Source organism: Struthio camelus, chromosome 2 (assembly GCF_040807025.1).
Source record: "Struthio camelus isolate bStrCam1 chromosome 2, bStrCam1.hap1, whole genome shotgun sequence".
Lineage (NCBI taxonomy): Eukaryota > Metazoa > Chordata > Aves > Struthioniformes > Struthionidae > Struthio > Struthio camelus.
The window spans coordinates 90,902,711-90,922,631 of record NC_090943.1 but is presented as its reverse complement, the minus strand read 5'-3'; positions in this window follow the sequence as shown (position 1 = coordinate 90,922,631).

Sequence of the window (19,921 nt, the reverse complement as noted above, 5' to 3'; positions counted from 1 at the left end):
GGGAAGTACTTTCTGGACTTTCCTGCTTTAAAAGGAGTCTTGGTCTTTATGACTGTGGCCTTCTTTAATCACTGGGAAATTACCCATTTCATTTAGTGAGCTGCAGATCCCCTGTCGTCCCTCTATTCCCCTCTTGGAGAGCGTCCTGCCTGCCTTGCATTCTCCATGGTTTGTGCTGAGCATTTGCCCTTATTGCCTGCACCTTTGATCGCTTAGGTTACACTGAAGTTGCCAGAGCTCAAGAGAATACACATACAACTGGATCAAAAGGCTGTTTGAGAAGAGCAATCCCACCAATGAACACCAGTATGTAACCCCTGGAAACATACTCCTACTGTCATTCTTCTATATTGTCTCGTTTTGTCTTATTTGGCCTTATGATAATTAAATATTTCATATAGTTGTACCCAGCCCTTAGCCTTGGCTGCTGTCCCTGAAAACTTACATAGAAGCCTGACTGAGGTTAGAAAGGGAACCAGAAGAGGTGTTTTTAATGTTCCCCGTTGCTTAGGGCTGCTACACTCACATGACAACATATTACATCATTGTGCAACTTGTTGTGCAACTTGCCTCCTCCCTACAGTTAAAGAGTGGAAAGTTAAATAAAAGCTTGGGGAGGTAGGAGGGGATAGAAGGAATTTAAATCTTCTGAATCAACTTCAGACCTGGTGCAAAAGAGACCCTCAAAAAAATTAGGACTTTATTATGCACTGCTTCACACTTCATGTAGTCATATATGCGAGGATAAAATCTTGCTACATTAGAGAAATGGCCTCAGACTTAAACATGTTGTTCAGTTTTGCTAACTGTGCTTACAGAAGGATGTGGTCCAATGTGAGACACTCCAGAGAAAAGCAACAAGGGAGAGCAGAGGTTTGGATGGCATGTTGTGCTATGACAGACTGAACACCTGGGAGTTGTTCAGTCAGGAGAAAGAAGGGCCGGGATGGAGAGCACCTACTTATATGACACAAAATATGAGAAAGACTGTTACAAAGAGAGAGGCAATAAAGTGTTCTCTGTGTCTAGCAGAACTAGAAATTAGTAGCTTAGTTTTCAGCAAGGGAGATTAGGTTATGTGTCAGGCAAAACCTGTAGATGACGAGAACAGTTAAACATTATAATAAATTTTTCTGGAAAGAGGGAGGTATCTCCCTCACTGATGATCCTTAAGAGCAGATTAGACAAACGTTTGGTGGGAATGGCATAGTACGTAACTGATATTTTCTCAGGGAAGGAGGGTGGACTAAAGGACTCTCTGAGGTGTATTTAAGCCCTATTTTATGTCGTTTTTAATGCTCAAAGCACAAGGCAGTGGTCAGTCAGACTGTACGTGTCCAGGGAAAGAATTTTCTCTCCAAGAGTGAAGAAGGGTCACATGTCCCTCAGTTCCTCCACAGGCAAATAATAGATTTTAATTTAGAGGTTCCACATGCACAGTGTATTATGTAACGGACAGCGTTTCCGCGCAATACAATGAAAGAAGAACACTTTTTCATGCCAGTAAACTCCAGACACTGCTTGTTGCACATTCAGACTTTGAACTGCTGAGGTCTACATAAATTCAGGTTATCCATACAGCCGTGCGGAAAATCTCCGAAATGAGTTCTGTATTAATAGCAAGAAAGAGTGAGTCAGTTAGCTAACTTAATGATCTGGCCCATAATTTGAATCCGTTGAAAGTTGTCTGTAAGCATCTCTGGGAGCAAAGATCAAGCATGACCTTGACTTACAGTAGTATGAATTAAATCATCTTGTAATATTTCTGATGCTTACTCTGTTTTCACACAAGTAGTTCACATTAACAGAACAGCACTGTTATCATCTTGTAGCACTCTCCTGGTTTGTTTCAGGGTATAGTCTTTCGTTTCTTTCAAAGGCTGCTCTAACCACTGTTTTCTGTTTCCTGCATTACAGAACTTAGAGGATCCTCTTAATAGTGTTAAATTTCACGCAAGGACAATACATTTCATATGTATTACTGTACTTGCATGAGACTCCTTTTATTCTGTTACATTTAGATGATTTCTGGTTATAATGCATAACATGTAGTCTTGATACTAAGGGGGTAGGCAGTACCCCAGAGACTTAGCTGTCCAGTCCAGCACTGAAATATAAAGAAAAAAGCTTGTCTCTTTCTCCACATCATAGCATTTGTTATTTATTCCCTGGACCCTGGCCGCTATGGACATTTATCTGTGTGATAAGCTGTTTCTGTGGCTAGTTAGGTTAAATCCAACCTGCCTGCCTTCCCACTGCTAGTTCTGTGATATAAGTTATTTTTATCAAGAAAACGATATTTCTTTCTCTCTTTTTTTCATGCTTTCCCCCTGCCTCTTGTGGTTGGAAGGTAGCTTTCAATGCTCTTCAGTCTTATTTGATGATAGTCTGTTATCCATTCACTTTCAGAGCAAAGACATGAAAACAAATAGGAATAAGAAGCCGAATCTTCTCCTCCCTTTATAAGTTTATAAGACAACAGAGCAGAGAATTAGGAAAGATGAAGTTTACGGGCATTGAATATGCTCCATTTTTTGGTGAGCGGTATTCCTTTTTGTCTTTTTTTGAGTTGTTTCTTTGTCATCTTGCTTGATCTGATATCTGTTAGGTTGATCTGAGATCTGATCTCAATAAAAAGGGAGGACTTATTCTTCTATAAAGCTAGGTCATCACAGGAAATTACATATTGTATCATGTCATAAGCTGGCATAACTTAATGAATCACAAATGAAAGAGGTTTAGCCAATCAAAAAACCCCAAAACTTCTCCATAGGCTGCTTGAAATAATCAGGAGAAGAGCATGTATGGTACAAACCAGTAATTTCAATTGCTGTAAACATGTAATTTAAATTGGCTATGATTTCATTGTGTTTGCAAACACCTCATAACCTACACAATTCAACCAATACTTTCAGGTGGGTCCACACAACACATAGTGTTTTAACGTCATTGTAGTGCTTCCCTTTTCCATAGATGTAGATTAGAAGTAGTATGAGTTTTGGAGGTTGTGCAGTACAGAATGATTTAAAAATATTTGACTGTTTCTTAACTGCAGGAGATTTTCAGTCTTCCAGATCAGAGTTACTCTAGTTCTCTTAGGGATTGAAAAGACTTCCTAATTTTTAATGTTCTTTTCAAGTCAAAAGTTCAGGACCTTGATTTGGAGAAATATATTCCTTCCCTCTTTTTTCATGATTTAGTAAACGATGTGATCTATTAATTGCTATGAAACAATATGAAGTATACAGTATTGTCAACCATGGCAGAAAACAGTGTGTAAAGAACCTTTCTTTGATGAGAATCCTTTTCTAAGGAGAGCAGAGTAAAACCACAGTGCCTATATTTCAACAGACTTCTGGGAACATCAAACCACATCTGACTGTAAGTTGACATCATGTCAGCAAAGGAATCTAGCTTTTGCAGCTGTCCATAAGTATTGTAGCATCCCTGGTGTCAGGTTTTTTTATGCAATAGAGGATTTTACTTGCCTCTCTCTCCCCATCATACCATTCGTTATTTATTCCCTGCACCCCTGGCTGTTATGCACATTTATCTTTGTGATATACCGTTTCTGTGGCTTGTTAGGTTAAATCCAACCTATTGTATTGCAGCATACTTGGTGTCTGCTTCTTAATACAATAGGGGACTTTGCTTGTATGAGTTTATATGTGCACGCACACACAGACATGCGCAAGTGAGTGATAAAGTACAGGGTATGTATAGTACATCTGTCAAATGAAGACACCGAGTGGATACAGCTATCTGAAAGAGATAGTGTCAATCAGATCTAATAAAAAGTGGGAGGGGGAGCTTTGTAGTAGATGGCATATCTGCAGAAAGCAGGTAATTTTAATTATCTAAGACAGTTAGAAACTATGAATAATTTATTACCCATAGAAGTCTTTTTTAAGGCTTCTAATCCTGGTGAGCCTCTGATATTCAGATCACAGTGCCTGATGCTTCCCTATTTGAACTGTTACTCTGGAGGCCTTGAATGGAAACTACATGTTTCCCTGTAGCTAGTCAGCATAGATTGAGTTGTTTTGACAGCCCAGCATGAGACTGTAATAGTCCAGCTAAAGATCTGAAAAATACAACACATAGCGGAAAATAAAACATTTCCTTGGACAGTGATAACTATACTGAACAATGCAACACACACTAGCACAAATAGAAGAAAGTTTGGGGGATGTTTTTGTTTGTTTGGGACAGCTTTTCTTATGGCTGTGATTACACTTCTATTTTCCTGTTGATTGATCACAATGCATAGGAAAAACACTATTAGAGTACATTGGTTAGAAGTTCAGTCCCAGCATTGTGCTTTTTGAACTCTTTTAAAGCCTATAGTTGTGTGTTTACTACAGGCTTACTAGCATTTAGGAGCTAATTTCCCCCCAAAGCCTGTTTTATTCCAGGCCACCTATGCTGAATGGGACACGTTGCAGTAAATACGGTGGCGAGAATAAACAAGAAAGGAGAGCAGGTTCTTGTGAGGGAGGAAAAAGTGGGAAGTGAAAGACTGGGGAAAGATAGCCAAGAGATGGGAAATGTAGGCAGTGTGTAGAGTGTGTGTGTGTAGTTGGGTAGGTAGGCTGCAGAGGGATAGAGACTAGCTGAAGAAGAGATTGAGAGTAGGATCAGAGAAAAGGCTGACTTCACTGGGTTGGTTAAAAGTAGGGCACACCTCCCAAGAGCTGCTTAGATGTTTTTTATGCTTAAGTCTTAAGTTTATAATTAAGGGCTGGGTCTGCATTAAGCAAGGCACTCAAGCAGAGGCCGAACACCGGGAACATAATTAGGAATCTTTGTGAACCATGCCTAAAGGGGAACAATGGCTTAAATTCTTCAGTATGCTGCTGCTACATTTAGAAAGTTTGATGTGCATGACGGAGCAAGATTTTCTGCCTATATATATCTGTTGGAGGTGACGAATCTGGAGGCCTGGAAGGTGTTCAGATGTGGTGGCTCAAGAGTTTGGAGGGAACCAACTCATTCTGGAAGGAGGCTGAGGATATCCTAAAGTCCTTATCAGAACACCTTTACTGAGCCCTTCTCTCTACTTTTTGACCTAAGACCTTTCCCATCTCCTTAGTCCATTCATGACGCTGAGCCCCATACCCAGCCATAAATGGACCGAGGAGATGAGGAAGGTCTTAGGTCAAAAAGTAGAAATGGGTAATTTTTAGGTCAAAAGCAGAAAGACAATGAAGCTACCCCATAAATAGCAGATGATGATAATACATGGAGGTTAGGCAGGAAAGCTAAAGGAGATCTGTCTTATGTACTGTAACATATTCTGCTTTTCTTTGTAGATTATAGTCTGTCCCTTGTTAACTGTGTTACCCTACTGCCAAATGCATATCGTAAAATGTACAGGATTTGCAAAGCGGCTGAGATAATGTTGCTGTAGGAACTCTGAGTGCTGAATTGTTTATTTTTACATGCTCTATTTCTCTAAAGCAGTAATGCACCATTTCTGAATTGTATACGCAACATGTATGTATAAAAGACACAGAAGAATGCATGTACTTACATTTCCTGCATAATACCAGTGAGGAGTTTGCTGAATTTCTGGTTTATAATCTGATTTCAGTTCCAGCCTGGCCACCGAATTATTTTAAAATGAGATTTAGCGAAAAGCCTCTTGAGGCAGTGAAGCAGCAGGTGGCCTGTTTAGTTTGTTGTGGTGGCACCTTATGAATAACTCAATTGATCTCCATATGCTTCCATTCACTCTTGCTCAAAGCGATACTACCTTAAATACTGAGCACTCCAGCATCTGATTGCAAAGGTTTTATTCATATAAAATATGACATATTGGAAGGAAACCATGTTTCACTGCAGACATTGCTTTGTCATCCAAGTCCATATTCAGTGCCAAAAGCTGATGCAAAGCTCAGGTATTGGAGCAGTAAAAATGAAAATTCTATGACTAGTTTTGAAATGATATATTCAAATAGACTCAAAGATCACATGAGAGGCATCTGGTAGAAAAATTTTAAATTCTCCTATACAAAGTGCTTTACTCCAGTATGGAGCTTGTGACATTTCTGAGGCTAAGCTCTTAGAGGGGCAAAATAAGCTTAGGAGTTTGTATGTGGCAGATACTTGGGTAGTGTCACTGGCCACACATATGCAGCAGACAGTCTGTTAGGTATTAGGAGAATAGGCTCTTATATAGCCTGTCCAATGGAACGTGATCCAGATTTCCAAGCTGATGCGGATAGGAAGAGGTATGTCCACATAGCACGGTGATACTAGTGGGGTTCTGGTACCAGGATCTGGTACCAGCACAATAATAAGCCTATCTTCCTGGCTGATATACCTTCCTCTTAGCAGAGTGCATTTACTTCAGTGTCATGCCACACTAGTGCACATCTGCCTCTTCTAGTCTGGAACTAGTGTGGTCTTCAGTAGGGCAGACCTGGCATGCAAAGGTGGCTGTGTGTCAGGGAGAAAGTGTAAATGGAAAGTTTAAGCGAAGAAAGCTGTACGTCCTGCTCTGAGACAAGCACCTAAGGGTGGAATATAGTGCTACATATTTTAGTGAGTCTTAATCAACACCTGCATGTGGAATAGGATCACAATAAAAACTTGATGATGTGCAAAAGTGGGGGAAATTCATATAGCCTAGTTTTGAAATATTTAATTTACATAGTTAGCGTTAATCTCCCTACTTAGATGAGGGAAAGTGAAGCTTCTCCAAGAGCTATAGGTTAAGTTTCTGCCGTGAATTACTCTGTGAAGGCTGGCTATTTCTCTTTCTCTGTTGTTAAAGCTGGCTAGTCGTCTGTATGCTGTCCAATGTTACGGGCCAGCAGTGGCTGCAAACATCATGGCAGTCCAAAAGGCAGTGAGAGATTCTAAAGTGAAATGTATGGGAAGTAACAATACATAAGCAGGTATGGTGATGGGAGAGTGGAGTGAGGATCATTCTTTTGTAATTCAAAGCATCGTGCACATGTGATCAACTCTTGGATGATTGCTCACGCTCAAGAAAACTAAAAATGTGTGCACACTGCTTTTGCGCCAGGCAGATAAACCTGAGCTAAGCCTGTTGCTGCTGTAGCTGGGGTGCTTGTGGTATCAAGGATGATTCTGGGCCACAAATCTACAGTAATGGAACGTGCTTGCCAATTGCACAAAATAGGGCATTGAGCCTTGAAAAGGGGTTCTATTAAAGGCATAACTATGTTCCTGATGTTTCCTTGTTGACTAGTTTACCGAAGAGTTGTCTAACGCCTTATTTACATATGTTGTCATCTTCTTTTTACAACCTCAATATTAAAAATACAGGATGTAAGTGTGTTGGCATAAGAGGCATAAAAGGTAAAAGGGGCTCTATCAGGTGCAGTATTCAAATCTCTTGAATAAGTCAGTACAGATCACTGCACATCTATACTTTTATTCTGATGCTATAGCTTGTTATTGAGAAACCCTGTCCACTGCAGCTTCCCTTAGTGAATGCAGTCACAGTGTTATTGCATTACTGTCTTTCGTATGATATCCTGTTAGCTCAAATTAATTCAAGATATGCTTAGAACACCAAATTATGTATGAAAAAGTAGTTTTAAGATGAAGAACAGTTGCTACTAGTTCATTTTAATGATCTGTTTGTCCCTTTAAAATAATCTGCTTAAGTTATTTTTATCTGGCGATGAAGTGGCTGAGTGATGCACTAAGTCAAAACTGCCCAGTTATTGCTACATACTGCATCTCAGTCTGATTTGTTGATGGATATGAAAGATGACAGTTCCTAAAGGGAATGTAATATATATTTTTAATGGGATTTATATGTTTTAGCTTTAGTACATACTTTCATTTCGTGGCATTTTGTGTATTTATGATGAGATTTTTTGTTTCATCTAAAATGGTGATATTGGCCTGCAGTTTGGCTCTGATTCATGGTAGCAAAAATATCTATTTTCAAAAGCAAATGTTCTCTAGTACTAGGAGGATGGGATATAAACTATGTAATATCATTACAAGAAAAATTATCAATATGTATTTAATTGTTCAGGTAGGGTAACTATGCATGCATACTTTTTTATATTTTAATCCTGTGCTGCATTTTTTCTTATATTGTCCCCAAACCCTTTCCAGTATAGCCTCCCCTAATGAATCTAGCCTTAGGTTTGTTGTATTGTGATCTCTGGGGAGATATCTTCCTAGCTGGAATACATTCAAGATTACACTTAGAAAACTGTGCTAGGTATAAAAATGTGGCTTTAAGAGACCTCACCAATTTTAACTCTGTATCTGTCTATAGCTATATCTCTACTAGAAAGCAATAATTCCTTCAATTGTCACTTACAGAATAAACACTATGAAAAATTTGAAAATAATAAACACAAAAGCAAACAATGATTACTGAAGAATGGAGCAGTAAAAATAATAAGACCATTCAATCCAAATAATTCAGTGCTTGACTCCTGGCTTTAGACAAGGTGTGTGAAGGTATGTTCAGTTGTGTCAATGCAGTGAGTTTGTATGTTTTTCTTTTATTTCCTCTGTAGCCTGAATGAGTAGGTTATAGGACTATAGGTTAATTCTATATGTATGTGACTCGCTGACTGTATCTGCCTATGAGAAGGAGAAATTTCTAAGTCTTAACACTTCCGGAGACTCATCAATAAGAAGTCTGCATTATCTATGTCACCTTGATTCCCCAATACAATCAACAGCCTCAGTCAATTATCACTGTTAACAATAAGGTACAGGAGAAATCCCACAACATTGATGAAACATATTTACAATTTTGTGAACAAAGAAGCATTTTAGATTCTGCGTACTTTGATTTTTCATGTGTTTGGGGAAAAAATAACAAAAAAACCCAAATCAAAATAAAAAACTAGATCCTCTAATAGTTCTTAATCCTTTATTTCACTAAAACTCAGATATGTTGTGAATCCTCTCATGGGGACATATTACTCAATTTTACTGGAAGTATTTAAAAGTCCTAATGAAATAGAAAGCTGCATTGCTGGACTATTCCCAGACACTACTATCTTCTACTTGTCTCACTGCCACAGCCCTTCAACTTTTCGAAGGTAGTCAGAACAGTAACAGCCCCTGATGACACCTGGTGTTATTTACCCCATTTAGTATTCATCTTGACCCAAGCTTCAGTCAAATCCAAAGAAACACCTGCTGTTATTTCCTTTCTTGCTCTAACTTCAGATTCCGTGAAGGTGGCTGTCAAGTCCAAGTATTAGCTCTCCCATCACCTTTTCAGTCACATAATAGGCCCAGCTCTTGTAATTTCTGTGAGCTGGGACTGCAGTTCAGAGGCTCATTATCTCTTTCCTCCCAGTGCCCAGCTAATGGGCTGTGAACCTTTATGTTTGCATATAATTTTGCAGAGGTTGATTGTCTATATGAACTTAGCCTGACAAGTCTCTTCCATTCTAAAGCACTATTTTATCCCTACCTATAGCTTTGTCTTGGAAAATTAGACACTGAAAGCACTGAAGCACAAGCTTAAATCTGTCTCTATGGAGGAAGGCACTCAGACATGTGCTTAAATGTAAATATGTGCTTAGATCCTATCATTAAGTTAAAGAGACTCAAGTGCATGCTTCAAGTTAAGCATATGCTTACATCCTTTTTCAATAGTGATGCTTTCCTGAATTGGCACCTTAACTTGACCAGAAAGCTGCCAGATTTCCTATGAAAGGAAGGAAATATTTCTGCCAAGTCAAAAGATACGTTGTCAGACTGTTTAAGTTATAGGTCATTTAAAAATATGCTGATTTGAAATTTGAATTTTTGTCTTAGGTTTTGTCTTCATTCTTCCAGCATAAGAATAATTTGTTAATACTTCAGCTTTCTAGATAGGTCATTTGCAAGGCTACAATTAATAGGTTGAACTGTTGTAATGAATGAGAAGTAAACTTCTGGAAAAGGTCTATAGGTTTGACACCTATAGATGATTATTAAACATGAGGTATGAACTTCATGTGGAGGCATAGGTTACCTGACATTTGTTTACCAGAAGGTAGCCTTGCATTTAACAGGGGCTGCCCTTTGATGGAAACCTATGTCTGTAGTACTGGACTAGACAGAGCTCTAAGCAGATCAGATATATAATATTGTTAGTTCCTAGTCAATTATGTCACCTTGAAAAGAAATTAATTATCTATATTTGGAGGAAGTGATGAGGTTAGAATCACATTAGTACAGATATATCTGGGAACAGATCCAGTTCATATGGCTCTATGTTGTTCATATTCATGCTGTTTAACAGCTCCTACTGGGTTTCATGACGATCAAAATCATGCCGTGTAGGTGTGACTGTGTTGGATCGTGCTAATGGTTAGCATTATAAATACTGGAAAGATACTTTTATCGTTAACTGCAAAGAGATCTTAGTTTGTGTTGAGCAAGAAGAGCATGATGCATACTTAAGGATCTGCTTTGGTTTGGAGGTGTCTCTGCAAAAGCAGAAGTCAACCACGTTGTCTTCAAAGCTACATCTTCACTAATAAATTTAATGTTTCTGGGGATGCTCTGGACCAGTGAGGCCAACTAGTATAGACAGGTTTACTTCTACACAGGTAAACTCTCCTTGCTTCCAAAACCAGGTGAACTGCATTGTACGAATGGCCCCTGACCTTGCTTAACTCCTTAATTGTAACTGGGAATAGTTTAGGAAAGTGTTAGTTAGCATAGCCCAGAAGAGTGCCAGGGAACGCCCTAACAGTTCAGCAGTATAGACAACCTTATTTTAGTGACTGGGAATATTGCATAGCAGAGTTTAGTTTAATAATAAGATTATAGCCAATAGGTCCAGTTTTGTTGCCCTAATAATGTGAGAGATAATCCTTGCACTTTACTAAATTAAATTGAACAGATAGCACACTCCTGAAACAGAAATAAGGGGACAAAATTCATATGAAGTCCTACAGACTCCATAATGCTCAGGGTTCATCCTCCAGAGAGGAAGGGAAGTCACAGCAGCTGCTAAATTGTTCCTGTTCTGTAGTAACATTTTTCTTTCTTTTCCGTAGTAACATCTCCCTTTGGCAAAGGGAGAAAATGCGTAAGTCTTCAGTGCTAGGTAGGGCTTGGGATCTTCTGTAGCTTCTGTAGCTTGTTCAGGTGTGGCAAATTTCCTGCAGTCTCGTTCTTAGTTTCTTACAAGAGTTGAAAAATAAGAACAAAATAGAAAAGGTGATTTCCATAGCCTATGGGCCTTCTTTCATTTTCAGGTTGTGTTGCATCTTGCCTGGCTATCTTTGCAGTCCTCTAATTTGTACTGTAATTGCAGTAGCTCTCTTTGAGCCCTCTGACAGTCCAAAATGACCGGGCTTCAGAAAGCTTCTCCCATATTCCCTTCCTTTCTTCTCCTTTTTATCCCCAGCATTTCCCCTACAATCACGGCTCCAAGAGAGAAACAGAGTAAGGGAGCTTTTCCCTTACTCTTAAGGTGCAGCTGAAGAGTACATCCCTAACACCGGAGGAGCCACAACAGAGTAGAGGTTTGAATCAGAGGTGGTGGAATAAATCAGAAATTAAATTGCTAAGCTGAGCCAAAGAGTTAGATATTGCTTCTGACTTCTATTAGTGAAATGGGAGTGCTGCTGCTTTCCTAATTTGGAGACTTTACATGAGATGAAGTTCATTAATGCATGACAGGTATTGAGAAAACACTGTGGTGAGTGGCAATGTAAAGTCAATGCCTCTATTGATAGTAGCTTATGAACTGTTTTACAATCTCTCAGATAGTGTTTTCTCTGTCTCAAATTATGTCATATTTTTCTTTTAGAGAGATACCATCAGCAGGAGGCTCAGAAATGTCAACTGTAATTAAAAATGTAATTTTCAAAGGCATTTTGCAGTTTATTCACATGGTGAATGGCTTGCTACCCTCTGAACTTTCAGCCTGCTGAGCCGAGCTGAAGAATTAGACATTTTCTTAAAATCCTCACATTCTCTCACAAGTGGAACAAGGCACTTGTCAGCTGAACAAGTTGGCAATGAAGAGTTCAGCTAATGGTATGGAGTTTGAAAACATAAGAAAGGGGTTTATTTGTTCACTAGAGTTTTCATCCCTGTCAAATTACTTACTGAAACTTCCATTCTGTTCTATTTTAATATTTTAGTCCTTTATTTCTTCTCTTGCTCCTTTTCTACTTCAGACTTGACTTTCTCGTTCCTCTATCCAAATGAAAATATAACCCCATTAACCTCTAGTCCTGTCTAAAGCTTTCTTCTCCAGCCTCTGATGCCTTAGGCCTGTTGGATAGATGATTATACTTTACATGGTTTCCTTTGCCTGGTGTCTGATCACCTAACAATCTAAAATATTTTTTTTCCTCAAGACATCTCTGTGAGGAAGGGAAGTGTTATTATTAAATAATCATTAAATAAGAGAGGGTCTGATTCTATAGCCCAGTGATTAGGGCAGTTTTCAGGTTCATGGTAGCCTGAAGTCACTCTTCTCTTATTATTTATGCAAAATAATTGAGCTGTTGGGCAAACTACCCTACATGTAGAGAATAGCTTGTTTTCAGGTCTTCTGTGGGATATGAAAGATCTCATTTCCAGTTTCCGTTGCACATTGAGGCTGAATGCTTATACCTTCACCTCTCATTTAAGGTTAAATCCATCCCTGCAGATTCCTCCTGTTTTCCCAGCCACCTGTGTGTAGGTTCAGTAATGCTCTGCTCTCTGACGCTGACCTATCCTGGCTCTGCCGCCTGAACTGACAGATGACAAATTTTAGGGTATTCTCCTGATTATTCTGAGAATTCCATTGTGAAGCTTCAGTTTGAGGCAGGACCCAGAGCAGCTTAGGAGTTGTCGGGCAGTGTCAATGGTTAGGTGGATTTGGCAATGCTGACTGGCAGCAATGTAGAGGTTTATAAGATTAGGTGGAAGCTAAGCAATGATTTGGAGACCTGCCAGGGATTTGCATGATAGATAGACTGAGGTGCCTGCTACCTTGGAAAAGTGAAGTAAGTCTATCAGGCTAAATGTCTTATCTATTCTGGGAATTTATCTCACGAGTGAACTGTGCAGCGGGAGTGAGTTAAATGTTGGGGGAAGGGAAACATAAATGCAGTGTAATGCAACTTGGAGTAGCTGTTAAAGAGAGTGAATTTTGTGCATTAACTGTGCATTAACTGTGCATTAATTTTTAAAAAAGCGTATGTGTGTGGGGAGAAGCCTGTAATTAACAAGAGCTACTGGCTATTACGACTAGGATTATTTGTTTATTATTTCTCTTTTTCAGACAGTAATTTATCTTTGTCTGTTTAGACTTTACGCTCTAGAGCAAAGAGTGTGTCTTCCTGTGCTTAGAAATTATGACACAGTAATTTAAATGGGTTTCTGTAAAATATATATATGTTACATCTTGAAATTTAGGTTTTAGACCATATGGTATCTAACCTTCAGCTTTTAACGTGGAAGGTGATTGAGGACTAGAACTCCAGAAATAGAGTCAAGCATTATTATTTTACAGAGTTATTTCTAATACTCTATCAGGTTATTCTCACATTCAGAAGAAAGCTTGATACTTCTTATAGTCACCTTACATTTATGAAGTTGAGAATTTATGCAGGAAGACAACCCTAAGACTCTGACCCTGCAGTGAGCTGTAGGTATGTGGATTTTTGTACCTGAAGTCATTGGAGCTGCCCATACGTACTGGATTATGCACTCAAAGACTACAGCAAGACTAAAGCCTAAAAGACCAGTTCCTTCAGAAGTGTAGTATCCTGAGCTTTCCATACATGCATGCACACTTCTCCTCTGGAAGGGCACAGTGCTTGACAGTCACATCAATCACAGACACTGCAGAGTGATTCAGATTTGCTCTGTGGCTATCAATCACTGTGGAGATACCGCTGGCCAGGGGTGGTGCAACCCATCAGTCAGCGAACAGCCTCAGTTCATTAACATAATCTGTTAGTCCACTAAGAATAAATATCGGCTACCATATTTTCTGCTATCTCAAAAGGGCTGAAATGTAGCAGATCAGCTCATTTTACTTGCTTTTTCTCTGGCAGACTTCCTTCTATCCTCCAGAGCAGTTTTGTATAAGAATGCACTCTTGAGTGTTGCATTTAGGAACAAACAATGTATTAGCCTGATTTCATGACACTGCAAATTTGAGGTGTTCTACTTTCACTTACAGTAGCAATAAAAAGGTTAAAGAGAAGGCTGACAGACCATTTTCCCTTGTAAAATACTGCTCCATTAAAATTAAATATTGCATCTAATTCTGTTCATTTTCCTAAAAAGATTAGACAGAAAAACAAAAAGAGATGAGTGAAGCTGTGATAATATGGTGATGTTTTTCCTTAAAGTGCAGGATTTTCATTTTTCTTTTTGAAATGACTTCTGATGTTATACCAGAACATAGAATAGGGGAAAAATAAATCCTGTCAGAATTTCCATCAGTAGGTAAATCTGAAATGTTTGGGCTTTGTTCCATGCCAGAATGAATCTAAATTTTAAAATCTTGAAATCCTCCTCAAAATAAATTTGAATTCTCTATGCAGTTCTCATAAGCAGTAGATAATTCCTTCAAATCACAAAAGGCACAAAAGGAATCACAGTATTCACTAACAATCTCAGATACTCCTGCACCCCCAGTTGGCAATGGCAGAGCTCTGCTTCCCCTTCTGTTATTCTTCTTCCTTCTCTGCCTAACTCCTCCTTTAGCTGCTCCCTGTATTCATGCTTTACAAACCACTCCTGTAAATTGCTAAGACTATGACAACACAACTGAAAAAAATGAGACAGTATGTATATAAAGACTGACAATGAAAAGGGAACAAAAAAAGAAAGTGTTGCCATATAGTTAACAATTGTCAATACAGGTTTAAAGAGCAGTGAGCCTGATTTAGATTTTGAATTGATTTTGCAGCCTTTTGCAGCCTTTTTCCTAATGAGGGCCTTTGAGTGCTGATATTACCTTCTGCAATACCCTGATGCTTCAGAGGTCATGAAATTATTAAAAATTCAGGCAAGTCTGTTGATTCAATGACACTCTCTGGCAAACTGACTAAAATGCTAGGGAAATACTTTATTAATTTTAAGTGAACCAGCAATTAGTTTCATCTGTAGAACCCATTTTAGTACTACATGATAACCCAGAGGCCAGACCAGATAGTTTTCCTGTAGACTTTCCTAATTTCACATATTTTAGATGAGTCTCTATAATACCTCCTTCTAGGAAAAACAGTACCCTGTCTCCAGGGAGCCATGACCCTAAGTATCTGTAGCTTTCCTCATCTGGACACATCGGCAAACAGTTTGGAAGTTCCCCGTGAAGTGCAGGAATCATTCATGACAACTGGTCTGACTAGCTGGATAGAGCTGCTTGATCTTTCTGATGATACTCAATCTCAATGCATTTACTGCTCAGCAGGAGCCCTCTAATTCCAGAGTAGATAGAGCGCTATCAGCTTCCAGAGGAGAAAGTAATATACTGACTTTTTAAAACAGTATTGATGTTTAAAATCTCATAATTGCAAGGCATTTAGCAATGTTTGAACAATGAGATTGCTTAATCGACTGATCATCCTGAAACGTGTATTTCTATAGATCTCTTGCTCCCATTTCAGCATTAGTAACAATAAAGTCAGTTGACTTTCACTCATGCAAAGCTCATTTAAGAATCTAATCTAATGACCACTGCATTCCACTTGGACGCTTTTTCCAGACCTTTTTGGAAAAAATAAAATAAAAAGACTACTGTGTTGGAGGTGAAAGTTTGATTGGACAGTAAGTACACCTAATTTGTCAAATCCTGTGTAAAGAGGCATTTACTCTGTAGATTTGAAGAGTCTAGTCCAATGCACAGCAAACAAATGATAGAATCTATCCTGAATTTTTTCACATTGTTGAGCTCTCTGAATGATTTAACTTTTGCCTGAGAGGGCAAGCAAAATAAAATAAAATTAAAGATAATTGCATATTTCCTGTTATTTTGTCAACGCTACAACTGGAAACACATTTATACAATGCTCCAAAGGAACTCCGTTTTGTAACAGGTGTCTTTCTTCATAGTCTACGCTGATTTTTTTTCTTTTTTATTTGTGATCCTCTTGCCCAAACTGCTCTTGAGTCTCTGTTTAATTAAAAGAGAGACACCCTTAGGACATCATACAAATTTGTCAGCAATGGATTGTCACTAAAGGCTTCAGCGTTAATCATGCAGTCTTTGTCTTGGGTTCATTTGAATCTAAAAATAATGAGAAGAAAGGTGAGAGTTGTGCTTTTAGTGGCCCTTCAGCACTGTAGCAAATTGCAGTCTGGCATGTTTCCCCTCATAGGTCACATCCCTCCTTTAAAAATGTCCTCAGCACTGCCATTTTGGGAAATCTTAGAATGTCTTGGCACAGTGTGGCTGTCACTGCAGTTCTTTGCTGGAAACATTAATTCCCTGAAGTACATGCAATGATAAATCTGTGCATTTGTACTGGGAAAGGATAAATGAGAAGGAAGGGGCCAAGGAAAGGGAGGATGCTATTTTGTTCTGAGATATTATTGAAATTATGCCTGGATATTGGTTCATATCCTTTACATCTTGAGGATGTCATTCTACCTCAACATGAGTGTTTGTTGGTGTTTCTCAGTGAAGCATGGTTGTTTGTAAGTAGATTGCTGAGGCTGAGAACTGGTTTGGAAACTGGAATAAGATCAAATAGGGATGTTGATAGGAGTTCCTTGCACCATGGTCCTTAAGAGATAGCCATGTTGGTGTCCCACAGTGGATGCCAGTGACACAGCTCAGCAGGCTATCAGAGAAAGAGCTGAAGGGGCAGTCCTTGCCCCAAGACTAAGTGAGTATCACCAGCATGCCAGCTCCCCTCACGTTCCTCAAGACTCTGCAGGCCGAAGTACCAAACCACTGTGACTCAGGCTCCCTCCTGGGAGGAAAAGCACAACCCCCAAGCAAGCTTGAAACGAAGATAGCTAGTGCTGAGGTACCAACCTGTGCCTTGCATAGAAGTGATTTAGTGAGAGGCAGTGTCTAGTGTAGTTACGTAAGTGAATGCCAGTGACTGTGATAACTTATTATTCTATCTTTACATCAACAGTTAGGAACTTCTTTGGAGATGAGCCTCAGTTCAAAAAAGTGGCAATTTTCCATGTCTTTCCAAGCCCATCCCCAGCAGAGGACTGCTCCTGCCACTGCCTGCCCCTTAGCCTTTACTTGCTATTTCTTACCTTTTTTTCCAGCACCAACAGCAGCCCTGTGGCCAAGACTAAGCTCCTGAAGGCTCTCTGGGCCTGTCCAGCCGTCAGCACCTTTGGGCATCTCTCCACTATATTCTGCAGCATCCAAGCTCCTGGTGCACGGCACAGGGAACTCTGAGCAGGCTGGGCAAAGAGCAAGGCCAGGGACGGCATAGCTTATCCACCTTTGGGTCCTCAAGTCTCATAGCAAGACTCACTTCATCTTCTGTGAGTGACTGACCTGATGTAACACCTTTCAAATGCAGCGCTTGCAGGTGTCACTCCTGCATGTTTACCTAGTATCATCCTGTCCCATCAGTCTGTATTTGTCTGGGTCTCCTTGCAGAGCTGGAAGATGGAATTAAATGCTGCAGCTCCTCATGATGCTCTTCTCTCAGGAGAGCGACTGAACGCACAAAGGCTTCTTCATGAAAAGCTGTTTCTCCTTCTTTCACTGTTGAGGCTGTAAACTGTAGATTGTTGTATCTCTTGCTTCTAAGTACAGAGAGCTGACTGAGTATGAGGTGCTGGTTCTATTAGAACACAACTAAAAATATGCTTTCCCTTGAGAAAAATATCTGGAGGGTGTTATCTGACTAGAAGCTGAAGGGCAAGTGATCCTTGGGGAGAACTGGGAGATGAGTGAGGATATCTCTGTGAAGGCCAGTCTGACAAGATATGTTTCACTCTAGGAAAAGAAAGTTTATGTCTAATTTTATAAGGATATGTGTTATTTTTTTAATATCTTGTCTATGAATCCAGAATGTGTACTTCCTTGCCTGTATATCCTTTTCTGCATTGTTTTTGTATAAGAAATACTTTATAGTTGAAATTTGAATCTCTGATTTGAATAAGCAAGAGCCACTAAATTATGTTGCCTTCAGTTTAAAATAGTGCTTTAATAATAAGAGGCATCCATCTTTACAGCTTGCTGTTGTAATCTGGAAAGCAAAACCTGCCTGAAGTTGTTGTCTGAGATTTGTCAGAAAACTGCGATTCTAAACATAGTTTAGGAGTTCTGTCATTCATCCGGACAGAAAGTGTTGCCCCAGATGCTGTATGTATCCATCTCGCTAGGTATAGCGAGGTAGTGTGTGTATATAGTAGACAGAGAAAGTGCAAGAGTTGTAGATTTTTAGTTACAAAACTTTTAAAACATGTCAATGTTTTTTCACATTTCATATTTACTACTTAAAACTGCTCCACTGCACATCAGCACTATATTTTACACCTGAATGCTTGTAAATGGCTAGATATTCAACCAGTAGTAAATGGCATAGCTATTTGATTTCAAAGGAACTGTGCTGATCAATATAAGCAGAGGGTTGCATGTACAGTATAGTATGAAGGCTCTTGTCTTCAATATTGTATGAACATGTAAAATATACTGTGTGTCACTTTACACAGAAACTGTGTGCTGAACCGTTAGAGGCAGTAGGTGATGTTTAGCAGGGATGCTAAACAGCTTATGCAAAACAAAAGTGTGAAATGCAATTCTGTAGCGCCCTGGAAGATATGTGTGAGAGAATAAAAAAACTGTATGGGTACTTTTCTGCATTCTCAACTGCTCCTCTTTCAAATAAAAATGTCACAGTGTGGTCTTCTATGTGGGGCTGGAGCACTCACTAGCTCACTCACCCCTTTTAGGGGGCAGAGGGGAGTTGCTTTGAGTCAACATCCATGAGCACGTGTGGGTATTTTCCCCTTCTGCCACTAATGCTGGCCTATTCTCTTCTGCCTCAGTAAGATGATGAAACAATAAGGATTATAAACAATGTCCTTTACATGAGTAGAGTTGCCTACTTCTCCAAATAGTGAGATAAAATAAAATGCTCTTTTAGGATGGATTACTTGATGTTACCCAGGGGAAATTTTGAGGGGGAGATGAGGAGTACTCAAATAACCCTTCTCTATCTATGGAACTCTGTGTGTGTTTATGTATACATATATATTTTTATATATGCAAGCAGTACTTTCTTCATTATATCACCGTATCAGGACAACGAGAATTATTACAGAGACTTCCAGAGTAGCTTCCTCGTTAGCCAGAGCTACTTCTGTCACATCAATCCAATAGCTGGGAATCAGTGCAGAGTACAGGCGATTGAGAGAGAAAGCCTCCTTTATAATTTGGGGATGAGATACAGTATTATCTTGCAAAACCTCTTGCTAGAGGGAGTAATGACCACAATTTCTCCAGCAACCTGTGTAGGCTTCTGGGGGTTCTAGCATTTTACAAAGCTGGATCTCTTTTTGCAAGCATTGCTTTTGCTGTCTTTTTCCATGTCAGTTTTGGGTGTCAAGCCACTGGTGCCCTCTCAGGAGTTTTCCTACAAAAGCCCAGAAATTACATGGGTCTTGGGCCAGCCCTTCTGAGTCTCACATTAATTCCATGCAATGAGGGAAGACAGGAGAAAGAATTGAGTAGAAGAGAGTGATATGGGCACTGCCTTTGACAAAAACATCTCCAGTAGTTTTCACGTGCTTTTTCTTTAACAGAACGGATTTTTCTCTTGCTGAATATATTCTATTGTTGCAGCTCTTTCAAATTAAAAGAAAGGAGAAAAAAATGAAGCCTTTGATTAATATCTGATTTGATTTGAGCTTTGTCAGTGATGGATGCATTTAAATATTCTTGTCAGGATGAGGAAGAGTGAGGTGTTTCTATTAGGCACACAGCATGTAGCCTTCTAAGGAAATATAAACCTTGCATCTTGAGTTTCAG